Raw genomic sequence first — 19,479 nt, forward strand, 5'->3', positions numbered from 1 at the left:
GGACCAAAGGTTGGCAAACCCCATGCAAACAAGGAGGGCACATTACCTGAGGAGCAGCTGAGTAGATAAAACCTCCTGTTCCCACCTGCCACGTATCCAGCTGCAAAAAAACTCCTGAAATTGTCTTGCACACAGCAAAATCTCAAGCAAGGTTTGCTTTGTCCCCTCCTTCTCCCTGCTGATGCCCCAGGACACTGCTCCAGCTGTGCCAACCATCCATCCCTTGGCACCCCAGTGCAGGACCAGCACCCAGCCTTGAGACTGACACACACCTGGGCACACCCACAGAGTCCCTGCGCTGGCATCAGCCCCGAGCTGATGGCAGCACCCGGCACCCCGACACCAGAGGAAGGTGCAGGGCTGGATCCACTACCCCAGGCAGGATATCCCCTGCAACACCAATGCAGGGAAATATTATAAACATCTACAGCAACGTAGACAAAACAGTCTCTCGTAACCTTTTAGCGCTGCCGAGAGCTTTGCCTGTAAGAGCTCTTGAGCCCCTGCCAAAAATTCTGGCTGTTTTCATAAGAGTAGGTGTTTTCGTCTAAGGTGCAGTCTGAGTGCTGTGACCTTTGTCATGTCTGCTACTGAAATTTCCTGCTTCTCTGTTATTCTCTTCTTTGGTAAGACGATATGAAACCCAAAACTTTTATTGCCCCTTTTAAAGTGTCTTTATAGCTCCCCGTCTACTTCATATACTGTCTTACTCTCCAGTGCTGGGATATTACTTATGGGATCCGGGCTTGATGCTGCAAAAGGCATTTGGGTTTCACGAAGCCCAAACTGCCTGGGCTTTTTTAAGATCAGCCGGGGGGGGGAAGAAAAAAAAGACAGAAAATAGGAAAAAAGGAATGAGAAGGGAGGGACTGGGCTTTCCGCTCTGGAGGCATCAGCATCTGCTACCAGCGCAGCCTCCCCCGCCTCTGCCAGGCCTCCCCGGGCACAAAATCCAAACTTTGCTTTGTGTCTGGGTCAGCATGGGGTGCCCACAGACCCTGTGGGGATGGCATTGCACAGCATCTCTTCCCCGGCCTCCATCCCCTGCCAGCTGTGCCCTGGAGCTGGCAGCTCAGATGTGGCCGGACAGCACAGCTGGTGCCAAAGCAGTGTGCAGCGGCTGGGGCACATCTGCCCTGGAGCTGGCACTGGGGGAGGCCAGCCCTGCTTGTGGGACTCCCATGCACCCCATTTCCCAGCCCAGTTCCAGCACCAGGACAGACACATGAAGGATGTGTCCCTAGGGAAGGGTTGTGGGTGCCCATGCTCCGTGCTCCCAGTCCCATCCCTCAGGCTGTTCAGCATGACCTCCCTGTCATCCTAGGTGACAAAGATCCCCTGGGATCTCATCTGCACACTCCCCAGCATCCCCACTGCAGTGGGAGCAGGGATCTGATGTGCCAGAGGGGAGAGGGCTGGTGGAACTGTCCCGTCCAGGGGGACATTCTCCCCCACTTGCCTGGAGCAGGGCTGGCAGAGAAGGGAATTAGGACCTACTCCTGCTGGAGGGGAGGCTTCCAGAGATGTCTAGTCAGGCTCTGTGCCAGCTAATCTTCCAGGCAAACTTTATCCAGATCCTTTTGGCTGCAGAAAGTGAAAAACCAGCCAGACCCAAATATAAGAGCCTGGTTTCTGCTGCCAGCTGCATGGGGCACTCCAGAAAAGGCCTTATCACCATGGGATTTTGAGAGATGGCTTTGGGTTTTTTTCCACACGCTGCTCTTCCCTCCTCACCCTCCCACTGTCATTCCCCCATGCATGTTCGAGTGTTGAACCGAGCCAGGTCAATGCAGATGGTGGGGCTGAGGTTTTCCTCGTGCCCACTTTGAAGTCCTCAGGCCACAGTGACACCACCCCACTTCAGAGAGTGCTGTTGCTCCATCCTGAGGCACCACGAGCTCATTGGGAGCAGCCTCCTTCCTGGAATTGCCAAAGAAACCAAAGTTTCCCCTGGAAATTCAGGAGCAGTTGTAGGGGCAGGAGCCCTGTGGTGAGACCAAGGGAGAACTCTTGTCCTCCATCACCCTCCAGTTCTGATGTGCCTGTGCCCTGTGAGAGGGATAAATCAGGTCTGCAGGGGCAAAGGGCAGTCACCAGCCGTGTCCTACACAGCCCTGGGGCTCCACAGCCATGGGACATGGTGCAAATGCACTGTGAGAGCCCAGCCTTGTCCATCAGCCTGGAAAAAAGGGGAGATGGAGTAACTGAAGCGCCTATATTGGTATCTCTCAGCATCTCTCCAGCTATCCCAGCCCCAATGAACATCCTTTTAGAGCGTACAAAGAAGGTCTCCTGCTCTTCTGAGCAGTAACAGGAAGTGCAGGGTGGAGTTAGGGCAGACACAGCCACAGGAATCAGTAAAGCGGTACCTTCTGCAAGGGTGCGAAGCTGCCTAACCCAGCACTAATGAGAGAAAAAACACATTAATGCATCAGGATTCTCCTTAAAATGCCACACAATGGTCCAGCACGTTTCTCTTCCCTCCACTTTCCTCTCAGCAAGATTCCCAACCAAACTTCCCTGCCCAGTTTTTGCAGGCAGGGCAGCCCCCTCCCGCTGCCACTGGCAACACTGGGGTATTTTTTGGGCACCACAGACAGACCGAGCCACTCAGGGGCACAGAGGAGCTCAGCTGCAGCACCACAGACAGCTTGGGGTCCAGCAGGGAGCCCCTCACACACTCCCAGGTGTCCTCTTCCCCCAGCAGCACCAGACACGGACACGGCTGTGGACTCAACCCAAGTGACCAAACCCCGGTGTCGGGCAGGGCAGGTGCGGCGCAGCCGGGCCCTCTTGACCCTTCCAGGGATGCTTTCACAGCTGCAAAATCCCGCTCCAGGCCCAGGTTTGGTGTCTCCAGCCTCCCCGCTCCTCCGGCGGAGCGGTCCCAGGGAGCGGCAGTCCAAGGTTTTCGGTTTAGGCCAATCTCCCAGAAATTCTGTCATCATGCAGTGCATCACGCACACTCCCGGATCCGCATTACACAGAGGATGGCTCCGCTCCAGCGCCTCTTAAAGTCAGTGGAAAAACCCTCCCTCGCTACGATGGGAGCTGGCTCGGGCCCTGTACGCTCTCACAGATACCATGAAGTTGTTTTAAGCTGGGAATATCTCGTGGCCCCAAAGTTTCTCCTGGAAAGGGACAGGGCAGGGGGTCTGCAGAGCGGGTGCTCTGAGGAAAGCTCCCAACCTTGCAACCGCCTTTCAATGAGCATTTAATGAGCCCTCGTTATCTGATCCACGTGCTCCAAATGCAAGGAAACCGCTCAGGTTTCCAACTGCACACATCACCTGATGCTCATAAAACGAGCTGATGTGTCTGGGAAGCCCCAGACCCAAAGAAACATTTTTTAAATGGGGGGGGAAAAAGTCAATTATGCTTTAAAAACACCCCTGTGGGCAGACAGGGATGGTGGTTGCTCTCCCCTGCCTTCCTCTGGTTTTCCAGCAAAGCAAATGTTCACTGATAAAACTCACAATCTCCTTATAAAGGCAGGATCGTTTTGCCTGTAAAAGGGAAGGTTTGGGGGAAGTTTTACACACGTCTCTGCTCTCTTTATGTCTTTATTTGCATTTTCATTTCCACAGTAGTGGAGCTAATCTGAATGGAGCAGGAGCGAGGGTCCAGGTTACAACCAAAGTATCAGGTAGCACCTTCACATCTGGAAGGGATTTTGACACAACTTCTCCCAGACTGTTACAGACAGTTTAAAAGCAAAATCTGATAAATAGCAAATGTTTAACAAGTCAATAGGAAGCTGCATTTGCAAGAACATGTGGCTCTAGCCGGCCTAGCACCGCCGCACTGCCAAGGCCCTTCAAACGCATCCGCACACATCCCCACAGCACGCGGCGAGGGGCTGCCGGGCTCTGCCCCGGCCCAGGCTCAGTTACAGGGGGAGGATTAAACACAGATGTGTCTTTGTATGGCCAGACATCTCCAGCTTCAAAGCCTGAGAGGGTCCCGAGCCTCCCTGCTTTGGTGGTAAGGGACTGGTTTCTCCTTCCCGGCCTAAACAGAGCCCCATTCGTTTCTCGTGAGCCTTCAGCCTCATGTTTACGGTAGGAAGAGGACAAAGGGAGCTGAAGGGCTCAGGAAAGCACCGCAGAACCCGTTGTCACAAACCTCCAGGCGTGCTGGGCACTGCTGCCCCTGTCACGGGTGGTTTTGTGGCTGCACTGACCAATGAGGCCCCACTTAGGTCACAAGCACACAAGGTCTCACCCCAATTTTGCACAGCTTGGGATCCATGAGGGTCCCAGTCCACAAGGCAGAGGTGGATTACACCCATTTATACCTGTTTACGCCTTTGAAAATCCTTCTCCATCTCCTGGGAGCCACAGCCTCCTCAGGACAGAGGTCACTGGCCACCCAGGCAATGGTCTCCTGAGGAAAAGTGCCACAGGAGGTGAAACATCCAGACACAAAATCTCTCACAGTGTTGCAACCCTGCCTGGTTTGGGGAGACTTCATTCCCAAAATGTGGGAAGAGGCATTAAAATGGAGAGAATTATGCAAGGAGCGGGGAGCAGAGGGGGAGACGGAGGAAGAAGAAGGGACCAGGAAAACCACCAGAAACCCTCCAGGATGCCTGCCTATATTTACAGATAATGTGTCCAGCCCTCTTGCCAAGTCCCACTCATTTGGAGCCGGGCTCATGTTTTGGATTAATTTTAAGGCAGTTCCTAAAGCATCTCACTCGCACAAGGAAGAATTTTTGCCTCCTTGGCCAAGGTGACTTTTTAAAAAATCTCACTCGCTATTTTTCAACCTCTCACTCATTTAAAATTGTCATAGCCCGGGTGCTGCGGGGGCACTCGGTGCAGACAGTTTGTGTTCTGGCACCCACCAGCACCACAGAGCATGCTGGAGTGGGGTTGGGTGTGAGGATGGGGGGCCAGGGGAGGATTTCCCTGCAAGTCAGAGCCCTTCCCTCATCTGTGAGCATCACTAGACCAAGCTCTGAGGGCAGAAATAGCCCCTCCTGCACACCCACATCTCCCCAGGCATCCACCATGGGCTGCTTTAAAGTTTTCCCTGTAAACTCTTCCACAGAAGGTCAGGCATTTGTTTTTTTTGAAGTAAAATATTGTGTGGACACATGAATGTGCTCTCCAAACCAGTGCCTTTTGTCTGAGGAATTAAATTCCAGATATTTCCCCCAAACTGTGACTGTCCTGTTGCATGTGAGTTCTCTGCTCAGAGCCTCCCCAGAAGGAGCCACCTCAAGACGTGCTCCAGCTGCTCAGTCTCTACTGGGAGGATTCATCCCAGAGCTGTCATTCCCATCTCCCAGCCACAACATGGAGACAGTTTTGGAGGAGAAACATGACAACAGCCACTCCCAAAACCTCCACCCAGCCCACCTTCTCACCCAGGCATCTGCAGCATCCTAATCATCCCGGAATCCAAAGCACGTCCACGCAGGGATTTCAGATGCTTCCCATTTAGCTCCAACATTTGCAAAATGCTCAGCCACTGACTCACAGAAGGCCAGGACAGCCATGGCCCTCACTGCACCGTGGCAGGATCGAGTACACCACCCCAGAGGGGTTTTGGCAAAAAAAAAAAAAGGGGGATTTTTGGGAATCAAGCAGCCCTTGGTACTAAGCAGCTTTCCCAGCACACCCAGGGTGAACGAGCAGGATGTGGGGCATGGAAGTTGCTACTTTTTGCTGGTGATCCCACATGCCACACTGGGGTTTTGAGGCGCGATCGGAGCAATGGAGGAGAAAAGCACAACCTGAGAGGGATTGGGAAGGGGGAGCTGCAGGCACAGCTCAGTGTGGGGCTGCAGAAGGTGCAGGAAGGGAATCCAGGGGCTGCGGGATGTCAGGAGCCACTTGGCTGCTGCTTGGGCTTTTGGGAGCAAGAGCCAGACACTTTCTTTCCCTCACACCTCAAGCCCTAAAGATCAAGTGACAACAGCAGTGATCAGAAATTGTCCCTTTGGCTGGAAAAATATAAATCACAAGATCTCACTGTTCCCTGCATCCAGAGGCACCAAAAGCAGCATGAGGACCTCCCTCCCACAGCAGCTCTGCTACATGAGCATCCCTTAGGCCCTGGGGGAACCCAGACACACAGAGGCAGCCACAAAAATGAGACAGATATTTGGGGTTTCAGTTAAGCACGACCAGCAAGAAAAGTCGAGCTTGCGTTTGACTGGATTTGGGAGATGAAGTTTTAGGGCAGCTCCATGGTTTTATGTAAAGAATCAACCATAACCTCATCCCACGAGGGAAATGCAGAAATCCAAGGTGCCTCTTGTGCAATAGATGCTGCTCCCTACTCAGGCAGGTCTGGGATAGTGCTCAGAGTTTTGCTGCATCCCTGTCCAGCCTAAAGGAGAGACCACACACAAAACGTTTTCAGGATGCCAGCAGCTGTGCACAAAGCATTTGGTTTACATTAATTATGTCTGGACAAAAAAAATAAAAGGGGGAGAGGAGGAGAGCAAGCGAGTGGAGAAGACAGGAGGGATGCAGGGAGGCTTCTGCATCGTCCTGATAAGATCTGCTCTGATCCCACATGCAGGTCACAGCACACAGCGGGTGTCTTAACACCTCCTGCCACCCAGAGCAGGCCTGCATGGCCCCTGTGAATACCCTGGGGAATGCAAAGCACAAACAGAGCCCTTGATGCTCTCAAAGACCCCATGGGACTCTGTCCCCTGAGCTTTATTCCCCATTCTGCTTCCCTCTTTCTTCTTCTCTGAGCAGAAATGTTCCCAAGAAAGATCAAGGCAGGTACAGCAAATGCTGCTGCTGGCAGTTACCAGGGTGGGAAGCAGCACATGAGAGGGGAAGAGGTGGATGGTAAGAGGAGTCATTAAAAACAGAAAAATGCCCTTTGTTCCACAGCTGTGCAGAAACCCCAGCAGAGGCTGAACAAAGCCCTTCCCCGTCTCCTCTCCAGCGAGTGCTGCGAGCAGTGGGGACTCTGCAGGGTCAGGAACTGCCACCCCACAGGGATGGACACCCTATACCAGCACAGACCTGTGGCCCCCCTGTTCCTTCCCCAAGGGCAAAGGAGCCTGGTGAGGTGCAGGCTGAGCCTGCCTTGCCTTGGGTTTGAGCAGCCAGCAACAAGGCTGGATTGATCAGATCCCCACAGAGGAAAACCCACCATGAAGAGCCCATGATGCTGCTCACTGGAGGAGAGGAGAAATTTTGGTCTCACCCTGGGCTGCACCAGCATCACCCCACTGGCCCAGCCCCAGGCTCAGCAGCACACAGAGGGACATCCAGCCCCGAGCTCCCAACAGAGGACACCTGCCTGCAGGGGCTGGGCTGAGGGCCCACAAGAAGCTGCCTGTGACCTGCAGCTGCACCCCTGCCATGCCCTGCACATCTCCATGCCACATGTGCCCATCCCATACAGCCTCCCTGGGCTCCGTGTGCCCACGGGCCCTCCGGCAGTCCCTGAGCAAGGACCTTGCTGCAACAGGAGCTGCACAAATCCTAAATACATTCCCATCCCCCAGGAGCCAGCAGCCACCCAGCCAGGTCCTGCTGCAAAACAAGTGATGTCAGGTGGCAGCACTGCCAGACGCAGGCAGTTGGAAGAGCTGTGCAGCCATCCCAGAGAACCACAGTGGTCAAGCCCCTCACTGGCAGCAGCTGCCCCTTCCCAAAATCCGCTGCTCTCCGGGGCAGCCTCGCTGCTTGATGAACTTTCGCGTTCCAGCAGCAGCAGCGTCTCAGGGGGCCCAGCCTGCGCACGCCAGAAGCTGGACTGACCCATGTCAGAGGTGATTAATTTATCAGGCTTTTGGCACCCACCGCTCTCCGCCAGAAAAACAACATCCCAAATTCCAGGCCCTCCCGCCCAGCAGATGTGTCTGCGGCCAGGGCGGCCATTCCAGCCCGGCTCACAGGAGCCGCTGCAGGGACACAGCACCCAAGGCTCCCGTGGTGCCGGCTGCTTCCCCATCCCCACTGGGAATCCACGGGAGAGCCTCCTCCGGGAGCAATGCCCAGGGGGTTTGTGCTGGGCTGCCACTCTGGTGGGTCCAGCCTCTCACCCTCTGGAGGTGGCCGTGCTGCCAGGCCACTGAGGAGGACCAGGATGGATGCTCAGAGATGATGGGATGTCACCTCACTGAGCCCTCCATCCCAAGGATGCCATCGTGTCACAGCGCTCAGCAGCCCTCAGAGCTGCCCGGCATCGGGAGCATGTCTGGGTTTGAACCAAGGAAGCACTGATTCAGGCCTAATTAAATTAGCATTAATCTGTTATCATCAGAAAAACACGCCAGGCCTCGAAGGGACAGATTAACGAAGTTGTTATTAGTGGAGAGGGTCAGAGGATGGGGATGGGGCACAGCATCGCTGCAGGTGCTTGTTGAGGCCCGAACTCTCCATCCCTGCCTCTATCAGGGGTTTATAGCAGGAAGTCAAGAGGGCAGTGATACCATTCAGAGGCTGCAGAGCACTTGGATGTCGGGCAGCCAAGAAACGGGAGATTTTTCATCCTCTCCCCACCACTTCACTGCCTCCCCCTGGGTTTCTAAGCAGGGATGGGAGCCCCTTTGGAGCACAGGAGCAGCCAGTCCCTCTGCCTCCCAGCATTGGCTGTGGGGAGACCTGCTCCTGGCCCAGCTCTGAGCTCGGCCTGACGTCAGGGTGAGGGGTAGACGGGGGGGAGACACGGGCAAACAGCCTATTATTTATCCCCAAAAGGTCACCGAGCACCTTGGAAGGCGCTGGAGCTGGATCCCCACGGCCCGGAGGGGGGCCAGCGTCTCCTCGAAGGAGAGGTTTCACAATTCATCCCATTTGCTCGCTGTGGCATTTTCATCACGGTAGTTCGACTTATGCAATTACATAAAAAACATCTAATGAAATCTCGGTGACACAAAACATGAACGTTTATATTGGCCTCCCCGTGCCGCGGAGTTGATCTTGGCCGGGCCGTCCAGACAGACATTCTGCATTCTTCAGAGATTAAGCACTGAAACGCTCCGGAGAAACCCAGCTGCCCGCTCCCCCTGCAGCCGCGCCGCTAATTCCAACCACATGCTCGCCAGCCGGGAAAAGGGAACGCGTCCCTTACACACACACGGGCACCCCCTGAGTGCATCCCAGCCGTGAGCACGCGTGGATGTCCCTAAATAAACAGCGCAGCGAGGCTGAGAGCTTGGCAGGGAGCGGGTACAAATAAGGTGCTGCCGTGGGATTGTTATGGAAGTGAGAGGAGGAATGGGTAATCTGGAGACGGGAGGCTGACCCTGCCCGTGCCACACCTCGCTGGGTTATCAACCTGGGAGATCAGGCTCCAGAAGAAATCTGTGAGCCCAAGAGGCTCTGGGCAATGGAACCCTCACCCTGGTTTGGTTGCCATCTCCCCGCCTTAAAAATTCTTTTCCCTCCCATTAAAATTAAGCTCATCTTTAAAATAAAGGAAAAAGAAGGGAAGGATGAGGCGTGGAGGGCAGGGAATTTGTCCTCAACAGCACACCAAGAGCTGGGCAAGGAGTGACGGCCCTTAGGGAGCAGATACTCCATCCTGATATTGCCCACGTCACCCGTTAGGTGTGAGCGAGCCCCGAGCTGCCGCAGAGCCACAGCCAGGTGCCAGCGGGTGATGCTGCTTGTGGGTGGCCACAGCACTGACGAGCAGAGCCACCTCGCTGTCACCAGCCAGCACAAATCCCTGCTCCCACCATGTCCATTCCTGTGCTCTAAGGCTCAGGGCAGTGATTCCACTGCAAATCCCATCTCTGTTCCCATTGCATCCTGAGGAACGCAGCTCACAGGTGGACAGGCTGTCCAGAAAGGCATCTGTCACACCAGGTGACACCACCAGAGCAAAAGCCACTGCAGCACTGCTTGCAGTGCTCCAAACCCTGTGCAGGCCCTCACTGCTATCCCAGGACAAAGCAGGGCAGATCCCAGCCGGTGCCAGCTCACACCACCAGCAATTTCTCCAGATATTGGCCGGTTCAGGGATGGGACCAGCACTGGCTCACTCTGCTGTGGCCACCAGGCTCCTGCCCCACACCACTGACCACAGCTGGAGCTCTTGGAAAGCCCCAAACTGTCCCTTTTGTGAGAACAGAGGGTCTGAAGCACAAAAGCCACCAGCCCCTGTCCCTCGAGCGGTGCCCTCATTTTAAGGGCGAAACTCTTTGTCATCCTACAAACCATCGGCAAAACAAGATGTCAGGGCTGAAACTGCTGCTGGCACCGATCCTGCCAGGGCGTGGGAGGGATCCAGGAATAACAAGGGGGGGGTCAGTGAGCAGCAGCCCCCTCCCTTGGGCTGCAGCTGGGGCTCCGGCCCCGTGGGCGCAGCGGCCGCCTGCCCACACGGGATATCTGCACAGGCTCCAGCTTTATCGCCCTGCACGGAAGGAGGAGGAAAGACTGGAGGGGGGGAAAAGGGAGAGGAAAAATAGCCCCTTATTCCACTTTCATCAAGGAAGCATCCAGCCGTCCAAAAAATTTAATGTCATATTTTAGCAAGAAAAACAGCTGTTGTGGTACTTTAAGGCCCAGCATATTTTGGCCAGAGCTGCATGTTGTGGATATTGGCTGAGTCAAGGTTAGCTGTTAAAAGGCAGAAATTCTAGACCCATATGAAGAAACATCGCGTTCCTCTATATTCAGATAATGTTTACTTCCAAGTCTGTTTTGTTTTGTTTTCTTCTCCCTCCTGGAGCGAGGCCTGGCCCCGGGGCTGTGGCTGCCCTTGGCATCGCTGCTCCCTGGGCAGGACAGAGCAGTTTGGGGGCGATGGGGGCAAGGAGAAAAGCAGGGGAGGCTCTGCCTGGCACGTCCGACTTGAGCTTCACCCTCTGATTTTCAGCCCTGCCAGGCTTTGCTTGAGCCATGCGCAGTGCACAGGGACAGAGAGCAGGGCAGGAGCTGGGATGGGAGGTGGTGGGTCCATCCCAGCAGCATGGGCACTGGAGGGGGGGGTCAGTCACATCCCCACAGTGCCACAGCAAGGATGGGGACACACGAAATGCTACAGGTCTCATGGCACAGCAGCCACAGGCCTTTCACCACTCAGTTGGAGTCAAACTTTCATTCCTCCCAAGGGGGAAAGACGCCAACAAATCCATGGCAGGAAAAGGGAGAGCAAGATCCCATGCCATCAATCCCCCACCCCCCAGGAGGGGCAGCTCTAGCCTGGGTGAAGGTGCCAATATTAACCCCACTAGAATTTAGTGCAATTTTAACACAGGATTTTGCAGCTTTATCTTGTTATAACTTTGTTCTGTCAGAGCAAATCTATTTTTAAGTTGTCACCCATTTAAACACCTGTATCAAACGCTGGCCCCCAACCTGGCTGTCAGGGGACAGGCCTGTCCCCACCAAAGGTCTTTGTGAGACAGCTCCTTCCAGCTCCCACCTGTGCTGTGAGAGCAAACAGAGCTCCTGGGGTGACAAAGGTGGGGCAGGGGTGCGTTTCTGCTGGAAATTAAACCCAAAAAAACCCAAAAAGAGGCCACGGAGCCCCCAGGTCCCCAGCCCCGTGTGAGCACTGTGCCACCCAGGCTGGAAGTGACTCATCTTCTCGTAAAGCTGGTTTGCTAAGGAAGAAAGAAAAGCCTTTGCCCCGAAACAATTCCTCTGTGCCTGCCAAGCTCAGCAGGAGCAATCCACGCTGTCTCTGCTTCCCTGGAGCCCCCCACCGTGCTGCCACCTTCGGAGCCGGGCCCTCATCCCCCTGCAGCTCCAGGGTTTTCCCCTCTGCTTCCTGCCTCATGCCACGCCAAACCCCACTCCACAGAGCCACCAAACACAGCCCCACACGGATCACTCAACCCAGATGCTCAGAGAGGGAAGGCCGTGGGTGAAAAAAAAAAAAGGGGAAAAAAAAAGGATTAAAAAAAAATGTCCAAGGTGGAACCGCAATGTTTATAAAATGGGTCACCGAATTATACATAAAAATATTTTCCTTGTGGATGCAATTACTTCCTGGACTTGTTATTCCACAGATGCTTAAGTTCGCCTCAAGCAGCTCCAATAAATGCTTTACAGTCTGCAAGATCAACAGTAGCAGCGCTGGAGCGGATTGAGCAGCGCTGGTTCAAATTTGTCAGAAAACCACACAGTGTTTTCATGCGCACGTTTTAGAAACCCAAACAAAACCATTCCCAACCGTCGTGCTCCCTTTCTTTACGCTTTTTAATGGCTTTCACATGAGCTCCTCCAGACACAGGCACAGCCCCAGGGGCTCTGAACACCCAAAAGCTCCAGGGAGCTCCCAGGAGGGGACAGGGACCGAGCAAGGGGTGACACCCCCCATCCCTGCTCCTGTATTTTGGCATCCCATCCTCCTGCAAGGCCTGGCTCACCCGTCAGGGACCCGGGGGGCAGTGGGATGTGCAATGGGCTTAGGAGGCTTTCCCAAGGGAAATGAATTTCGGGAGCATGGGGTCAGCCCTACCTGTCACGGCGGGTGACCGAGAGTTCAGGGGCTGCAGGGGACATGCGGCCCGTGGGGTTTAAAAGTGCAGGGACGACATCCCCGAGGAGCTGCAGCAAAGGAGCTCTGTGGCAGGGGCACAGGCTCGCTCTGAGTTAACTCCCATGACCAGAACATGTTTTTGGGATTTTTTCTCTTCAATCCAGTCACAAAATTCAGAGAAACTCAAAGTCGTGAAGGTGCCTGAAGATTTCTCTAATGTACGCAGGGCTTTGCCCCAAAGGCCCCTAAATAAAATCCTGGTGCACCCTGAGCTTCCAAAACCTCCAATCCACTTTGGTTTAATTGAAGATATTTAGTGTCCCTTTCAGTGATTTCAAATGGGAACATTGGGGACACCCCAGGATCACAGGACAGGGCACTGTTATGCCATTAAAACAATGTAATATCTGCCCAGAAATCCTCAAGATTCACTGCAGGACTAACAGGTGGCTGCAACAAGATTACCCCATTTACAGATCAACAGCAGGGCAGAAATGTGCTTTCAGGTCTCTGCTTTCACTCCAAATTTCATCCACGAGATTTTCTGACAGCAGGATAAACAGGTTAAAAGGTGCCTGTAAAAATGGGCTTATCAGAAGCTCCTGATGCTCCTGCTTCGAGGGTGCAGCTGCCTCCCACTGGCCCTTGTATGGGAATCCCAGCTCATCATAGCCTTTTTATAGGATACTGCAGCAGAGGGAGGGAGAAGGCAGCATCAGGTCAGCCACAAAAAAACCCCAAAAAACCTAACATTCCTGCCCTGGATCCCAGCCAGGGGATGGAGCAATTCAGGAGATGGGGATGCCGTCCCCAGCAAACGGGTGCAGGGCCTGTGGGTCTCAGTGGAAAACTCCAGAGAAATGGCTGTGGCCAAAGGTGGGAAAAGCAGGAGTTCTGCACTGTGCTCCTGGGGATGGTCCTGATAGGCTTTCAAATGCCAAGAGCCTTTTTCCTCCCAAGGCAAAGCAGCTGGGAAACACAGCACGAAAGGTGCCCCACAGAACGCGGGATTCCACTGGGGCTGGGCCCCACCCAGCTCCAGGTCCCTAAGCCAGCGGTGCCCAGGCTGGAGGGGTCAGACCCTGCCTCAAGGTGTGATTTGGGGGCGATGGGCAGGACAGTGCAGGGACAGGAGGCCCTCAGGCATCCCACAGAGCATCCCTGGTACCCTGTGCAAACGTGCAGCAGCTCAGGCGTCCCCAGCTCCCAGTGTCTCCTGGGCTCAGCACCCCACACAACCCCCCCGTGGGCTCTCCCTGGCTGCTGGCACACTCCAGCCCCTCTGTGCCATGCCCTGCCACCCTCCAGCCTCCCCAGCCCTCCTGATTTTGCCATTTGGAGGCCACGGCCACGCTCCAATGTGTTCCTCATTAGGAGGGGCAGACAGCCCAGCGCGGAGTCTGAGCCCTAATCTCCTTTCCAGTTGGTATCCGTCAGCAGATGTACAACAAGTGCTGGGATATTTTAGTGGGCATGTGTGGGACAGAGCCACTGGGGTTTTTTTTCCAGCCGGGAGGGATGGATAAAATGCCGTGGCTCGAGGCTGTGCCGGACGGCAGGTCCAGGGAAGGCAGCTCTGCTGTGGTTTATTTTACCAAGGGCTTTGCTGGAAGAAGTGGTGATGAAGTTAACAGCCTGCGAGCCATAATTGGCTCACATTAAAGCAAGGAAATGATATGTTTTGTTTTGCTCTTTTTTTCCCCCCTTTTTAAATCATATTAAACAGGCAAAACCCACACTGAGCCAAGGAAGGAGCAGGCAGCAGCTCTCAGGAATTTAGGGGGGAGATTTTTTGTCCCAAGGGTAAAGAAATCCAGCCCTTGCCATCAAAGAAAAAGTAACTTCAACTTCAAAATACCCAGCAGAAGTGGGCAAGGGAAGGGGAAACCAAAAAAATCCAGGTTGTGGCATCACAACAGGTACCGCTCCAAAGCCGGGCCCAGCAGCTCCAACTGGACACTGCAAAAAAAAGCCAAAAAAAGAGCACTTAAAATTTTTCCTCAAATAGTTTTATTTATCCTGCCACCTCCCAGCAAACACAGGGTGTCAAAAACCTTGCTGGTGCCTCTGGATGTACAGGATATTTCTTGCACTTGTTCTTAAAATTCAATTTTTAGCTCCTGTGGCTGCATCCTGGATGCAGGCTGAGCCTGGCAGTGGCAAAATCATCATCCCAAGCTCACAGGTCACCATCAGCCTCTCAACCCTGCCCCGGAGACATCCCTACAGGGATTCCCATGGATGTGCAGCCCTGTGATCACCAAGTTTTCACCCATCCCCATAAATACCCAGCACCCAAACCCCATCCTGGCTCAGCACCAGGGCACTGAGAGCCACCAGGGCTCATCCCAGCTGGAAGCAGCCATATGCCAGCTCATCCTGCCCAGCTCTGGGTTTTGTGGAAAATCCAAAAGCACGGCACCCCTGGGGACACCCAGCCCTGCATTTGTCACTGCACAGGTGACCCCAACCACAGCAGTCAGGCAAGGCAGGACAGATCCAAGGGATGCAAGAGAGGGACCCCTCCCTCTCTCAGGAGCCATCACAGCCCTGGGGACACTCAGGCTCCAGAAGAGCATGGACCTGTCCTACCCTGACACTGCTCACCCCCAAAGCTGTCACAGAACACACAGCGAGTGCCAAAGCCACGACATGGCATAGGAAGGGCAGGAAATCCACAACCTTTGCCCACGTCCCCTTTTTATCCACGGTCCCAGTTTCACTTGTACCCACAGCCACTGGAATTTGTGGGTCACAAGATTTTGTGTGACGTCAAAAAAAGCCCCAGAAGCAGGTTAAAATATCCCACTTCTGGTACATCCCTCACCCACCTGAAGGGCACACACACATCTTCCAGTTTATCCCAGCTCCTGAATTAGCCAGGTTGGAAGCAGGACACCAAAACCCCTCCCTCCAAGCATGGGGAGATGAGCAACTCTTCCATTTGCATGGCAACAAGGATAAAGCCCCCAAAGTCAACCATTTTCCAACTTATAAACAGCAAAAATCCCCAAATACCCTCAATGGGAAATTCTAATTTTGTTTGGAAATGTCACTTCCAAATGGCACATGAGAAATCACACTCGGACCCAGCCCTGCTGACAGGCAAATATTTATCCCCACAAAATTTCCACATAAACCCATCACTTTTGTCAGTAGCTCTGGGCACTGGGAGCAGAGCAGGAGAAGGGAAGCCAGGAGGCACAGGGAGCAGCAGCCCTGCCCAGCAAGTCGGAGCCACAGCGAGCCCCTCTCAGATCACTGCAAACACATCAAGGCTCCTCCAGCCTCATTCCAAGGCAAGATGCAACATTTTCCAACGCATTCACAGCAAGGATTTAACATTATTTCAAAACTAGTTGCACCTTTTTTCCAATACACGAAGCCCATGCCAGCCTCTGCTCCCAAAGCCCGCAGCACTCCATCATTCAGCTCCGTGTCAGAGCGGGAAGGATCCTGTCCCACACACATTTCTCAGTCTATTAGGCAGAGTTATTCCTCTGCTCTGTGTTTGGATACTTACAAAGCCATTACCATCCCTCGCATGCACATCCATCATCGGGCCTTCAAACTCCAGAAAGCCCCAAAAAACTATTTTCCACTCACCACGCAGCCTGCCAGGCTCTGTTCTTCTACTCTGCGTTCCTTCATCCATCGAAAGACGTTTCAGCAAGTTTGGAGTCCAACAAAATAAACAGATGGCAGCCTGAAAGGTGGTGATTTTCTCCTCTGCGGGGGGAGTGGGGTGAGGGATGCAGCCAGGGAAGAGCTGAGCTCTGTCTGCCTGGTTGGAAAAGCTAACCTGGGCTCCAGGTGCTGATGCCCACGGGGAGCTGGGGGTGCAGCGTTATTTTGTAAAGGCATGGGGTTTGGAAAGCTGTGGGGGGAGCAACTGGAGCTACTTCCTGAGCTGGGAGTCCCCCAGCTAAACCAGCACCATCACTCAGGGGTGCATCCAATGCCAGGCCAGACCCCACCAAGCACCCACCTTCCCCCCATGCGTCCCCAGCAGCCACCCCCTGCATGGCTCTGGAAACCCAGATGATTTGCAAGGAAAGATTTCATCATTGCACCTCTGCACCACCCTGATGGCTCCTCAACAGGGACCACGCTCCCCAAAATCACCCACTAAGCAGCACCATGCTGCAAAACCCCAGCTCTACTCCAGCCTCAGGATGTGGGGGGATGCAGAGAGAACCACCCTTGCCCCAGCCCAGGGCAAACCAGCCCTGGGGTTGCCCCGACCCAGCACAGACACCGGGCATTCTTCCATCCTGACCCAGCACTCACCAGCTCAGACTCACGGCAAGATTTATGGAAGGATGTGGCCAGATGAGCGATAGAGATGGATAGCCCTGAGGAGTGACTGATTTCTCCCTTACAAGGGGGAGAGAAATTAATTTATGAATTGGGTTAGTTGAGTTGCCAAGTGGCTTTGATGCTGGCTATTTTTTTGCATATGTTCGTGATCTATCTCCCAGCTGTCGGGGTGGGGAGGAAGGTCCTGGGGAGCCGGAGCAATGCATCACTCAGCCGAGGCAGCCAACAGCTCTCAACAAAACCAGATTGCCCTTTAATCAGCCAGGGGCTGCTCTGCTGCTTTCCCAAAGTGGGCACCTCATCCCTCCCCAGTTCACCCCAGAGCTGTTATTTGCTGCAGACGTGCAGGAGCCACTTCCATGGGATGATGGCCAAGCACAGCCCACCAGAGACAACGCTGCCACTGAGTCTGCTTGCACCTTACCCACCCCTTGTCTCTTTTGGAAGGACCCACAGCAAATTACGCAGATCCGGAGCAAGGTGGTGGATCCTTTATTCCTTACCAAAAATGGACTTTTAGTAAAAAACCCCAAATCTCAGAGCGAGGATGTGGTGCAAGGACCTGTTCCACCACACCTCAGGGACTCCCTTCCCTGAGGGGACACTCGGGGACAGACCTGCCCAGGGGCTCAGCCCTGAGCCAAGAGCAGCACAGACAGCAGCTCCCCCCTGAGCCTCCCGGCGTTACAGGTGCTTGGAGAGTTTTCAAGACACAAAGTAATTTCCTGCTTGAAGCAGTTGACAAATCTGCACAGAAACTAGAGAACCCTCTGTGTTTCAGGGAGATCTGACAGCTCCAGCTCAGGGCTGCTCTCCAATGTGCTTTTTTCCCCTAAATATAATGGAGAGAGGTTGCAATGAGCACTTCCCTCTGCCTCATGTCCATGTGGCTTCAGGTTTAGGACAGATATTGTGTCTTGTGACAAGTGTGATTATTGGGGTGTCTGTGCAGGGCCAGGAGCTGGACTGGATGATCCTTGTGGGTCCTCCCAACTCAGGATATTCAGTGGTTCTGACTCCGAGTGCATGCAGTGACCACATGCTGAGGAGGTGACCCAGCCCAAAGCAGGCTCCCATTCCCATCCCAAGAAACACTGGAGCCAGCTCCAGCCTTCACTGCTTCCTTCCAAAAACCTCCCACAAACTTAGGGGAAAAATCTTGATGATCAAATAGTCACATAAACAGGGCAAAACCACCGAACACACATTTATGGGCTTGATGACTCTTTAGTTAAACATCATTTTGTAGCCAGAAACGTGAGAATTAAATCACCCATTCCTCCCACTGCAGCAGGACACAGCATCTCCCACAACTTCCCCTTTAGCCTCTGCACACAGGAAGCCCCCAGCCCTTATCTTTGAGAGGTTCAAACATCCAAAGGAAGGATGCACAGAATAACAGATCCATCAACACAGCTGGGTGCCTCTCTCCCACCCACCCTGAGCACACCAGTTTCACATCTCTGCTCTAAATAAATCACTCCCAGCAGGGACCAAAACCCACCACAAAAACCTCTCCAAGAGCTGGTGGGACCCTATACAGTCCCCCAAAAGCATCAGCCATGCAGCTCCACGATGGATAGTCCCAGGGATAAGAACCAGCAAACCCACTTCTTCATCCTTGCTGACAACCACAGCAAAAACAAGGATCAGAGAGGGGAAAAAAAAACAAAGCCCTGACCTTGCAGCCATATTCCCCAGCAAGCACCTTCATCCTTAGCACCTGCAGCTTTTTATACCCAGATGAGCCCCACCAGCATCATCCTGCAGCTCTCCACCCACTCTGCTACAGCACCCAGCTTTGAGGGGCCCTTTTTATACTCCTCATCATCCTGAAAAGCGGCTGTTTGGGATGGAACAGGGCAAGTATTGCGTTGCAGAGGCTCACTGTACCTGGGTTTGGGAAAAAGCTGAGGCCTGGAGGGGTTAGAGTGGATACAGAATAATTTTCTCAATTAATGGAAATTCAAGTTCCTTAAGGAATTTGAAGAGGAAGGATGCTGTGAAATCATGTAGTGGAAGCAAGCCCAAATTCATGGAGCAAAGTGCAAGCAAGGGAGGAAACTGGTGGTGTCTGCTGATGGAGGGGACCAGCTCCAGGTCTGTTGTGACATCCCTGCTCACACCAACATGGTGCTGGAAATTTTTTGGATGAACTGTCCTGCCCATCCCAATATCCCCCCAGTCCATGACCTTTCTTCCTGCTGGGAAATCAGAGCCCTGAGTGCCTGAGTCAGCTGTAAAATCCCCACAGGATCAGACAGTAAAGGCAGCTCTTGGTGGTTGCAGAAGGGGAACCAGTTTGCACGGAGGGAAGACACAGCAGTTCCTGAGGTGTCACTGCAGCTCCCACGCAGGCCTGGGGGTGCAGAAACCATCCACGTGTTCCAAAAAGCACCAGGGGCCAAGGGGAATGATGGAAACAAGAGGAGCACCACAGTAGTTTAGGGAAATAGACCTTTTGCTAATTAAATCCAAGTGGCTTTGGGTTCTGAGCAAGCAAGGCCCAAACAAAGCCTTTTCCTACAGCGTGAGTTCGGACCTGCAGCTGTCCCAGCACAACGCTGCCCACAGAGCCCTGTGGGGCTGGGGAGATCAGGGTGAGGGGGTAAAGGCACCCATGGTGCCCGCCCAAGGTGGCAGAGATGCTGCTCTCTCCTTTTCCGTCCTCATCACTGCCCTTCATCCCCATCCCCTGCTCCTTGTGCCCACTCCACGTTCATCTCCCTCTGCTTT

This window comes from Corvus moneduloides, chromosome 21, assembly GCF_009650955.1.
Source record: "Corvus moneduloides isolate bCorMon1 chromosome 21, bCorMon1.pri, whole genome shotgun sequence".
Taxonomy (NCBI): domain Eukaryota; kingdom Metazoa; phylum Chordata; class Aves; order Passeriformes; family Corvidae; genus Corvus; species Corvus moneduloides.